This window comes from Octopus bimaculoides, chromosome 1, assembly GCF_001194135.2.
Source record: "Octopus bimaculoides isolate UCB-OBI-ISO-001 chromosome 1, ASM119413v2, whole genome shotgun sequence".
Lineage (NCBI taxonomy): Eukaryota > Metazoa > Mollusca > Cephalopoda > Octopoda > Octopodidae > Octopus > Octopus bimaculoides.
In genome coordinates, this window is record NC_068981.1 from 73919998 (window position 1) to 73922499 (window position 2502).

Below are 2502 nucleotides of genomic sequence, written 5' to 3' on the forward strand. Positions count from 1 at the left end.
AAGTGGAGATTTCAGCCTTGAAGATGGAGACCGAACAGGACGTCCAGTTGAGTTTGATGATAAGCCCCTTGAGGCATTACTTGAAGAAAATCCTGCATTATCAGTTGAAGAATTGGCAATGAAGCTTAGTTCAAACCATACAACTGTTCATCGTCATCTTCAACAACTTGGAAAGGTTCCTAAACTTAGGAAATGGGTGACTCATGAATTGTCCGAAAGCAACCGCAAATCCCAAGTTGACATCTGCTCTTCTCTTCATTCTTGCGAACTTATTTCACCCTTTTTGGATAGACTTGTGGCTGGTGATGAAAAATGGATCTTCTATCGAAATATTAAACATCATAAACAGTGGCTTGGTAAATGGGAAAAGGCTCAACCACAACTGAGAAGGGAACTTCATGGAAAAAAGGTTCTTCTCTCTATCTGGTGGGATTGCAAAGGAGTAATTCACTTTGTTACCACCTAATGCAACAATCAATGCTCACGTCTACTGTCAGCAATTAGAGCATTTGAACCAAGCTTTGAAGGAAAAAAGAGCTGCTTTAGTGAATCGGAAAGGAGTGATGTTTCATCAGGACAATGCACGACCCCACACTGCAAAGATCACATCCCAGAAGATCAAAGAGCTTGGTTGGGAAAAAATTCCTCATCCACCTTATTTTCTCGACCTTGCTCCTTCAGACTACCATTTGTTTCATAGTTCACAGAATCATTTGGGAAACATAACTTTCGCAAGCCAAGAAGAGATCGAAACTGACATTTCAGAGTTTTTTGCTTTGAAACCAAAAGAGTTTTAATCCATTGATGGGATTAAAAAGCTTGTAAATAATAGATGGAATGAATCATAGATAATCAGGGAAAGTATATTGATGATTAAATTTCAATTAAATATAACATTTGATCACTTGTTTTCTTTATTCAAAATTCGGACAGAACTTATGGGATGACCTGATATATTTGACAAAAAAAGAAAATGTCTTAGCAGTGTTATATGCAAATGCTAAAATATTTGTAATGCATAAACAAAACCCTGAGATTATTCTAAACACACACACATAAATAAATATACTTTATTGAGGGTGTGGAGTTGCTGGATGATCAAATACAGTTTTGGCAAAGCATTGACATTTTTTATGTTATCGTAATTTTAAAATTTTGATGTTAAGTTTGTACTTGTCCTTGTATTAGAATTTACCTTGCCTTACATCTTCGGTTATCTGCCAGGAGTTAATCAGACACAGTCTGCATAAATACTTAAGCCATTGATCAGTGTGAGGTTCGTTTTGATGGACAACGGTCATGTTTTTAGACATTGGTATTGTTTAATCCTGGAATAAACATGATAGAGCAGAGCCATTGTCAAAAATATTTTGAAGAGGGAAAGATGTGATTTGAAAAAGATTTGGCTGCTATTTCTAGCAGGTCGAACTGCCACATAGTAGCTCCCTCTTTCGGTTTGTTGTCTTTGATTGTTTATAATAGCACATCTGGCAGCATCAGTTAAGATATCTAAAAGATATTGATATACATGAGAAAACGAGTATCAATGGTAGGAAGAGAGTAAGCTTCTAGTCTTATTCAATTGTAACTTTAGATATAGCCATTGTCAGTGGTGGATTGGCCAGGTTGCCAGCTTACCCGATAGCAACTGGGCCCCTACGCCATAAGTATCCATATGGGGGGGTGGGGGGCTTGTTAGTATCTAAGGGACCCATCCCCTCAAGTTTGAGAATTTTTTATTCACTCCTGGAAAAACACATTAATTATTTCAGCCTGGCTGTGTTTGTAGACAGTTGGAAAGAATACTTTTAAGAAAAAAAAAAAAAACTAAATGATAGCATTGTAGTTGCCAGTGGGCCCCCCTTAGTCTCCTGGCAACCAATATTTTTAAACCCAGTTCACCACTGGCCATTGTTGTAAGCTTTCTATGTTTCAATGAACAGTTGGATTGTTCTGACAGAAACTTCCCCATCTTCAACTATTATTTGTGGTGGTAGTTGTTGCTGGTGGTGATGTTACTATACTAACTAACTTAGCTCCTACATGAACATTCTTCTAGTTATGAAACTTTCACATTCTGCTTGGTGTCTCAAGAAAATAAACAGCAGCAGTAGTTCCCTCCTATTTGTTAACAGTTGCAAATGAGCAAGTGATGTTGAACCAATGCATTAACATTGAAATTATATTGAGTATAAATCTAAATACCAAATATATATATATATATATATATATAGGAAAATGAAAAATAATAATAAGGCAGAATGCTAAACTGGAAGCATATTTTAATAAAGATTTCTAACCGGGTTTCTTTGTGAAGCAAATTTTCAAGAAGAGGGAGAATGAAAATGTTTTTTACAAAGAAGTACAAAATGAAGAAAATAATATATAAAAAAATAAATATACCAATACATTATATCGTCTTTGAGCTTTTGAAGTTCAATGGTAATTCATGTATATAATGGTTGGAAAAAGAAGGATGCATGAGAATTGAGAGTTGTGTTA

General features: G+C 35.5%; 1 protein-coding gene across 1 annotated transcript in view; it reads right to left on the bottom strand.

The window, feature by feature from the left end:
* The window catches only part of LOC106867748 (WD repeat domain phosphoinositide-interacting protein 3), a 67079-nt gene that overhangs the window by 26366 nt on the left and 38211 nt on the right, over positions 1–2502 (bottom strand). The gene's annotated exons all lie outside the window — the stretch shown is intronic.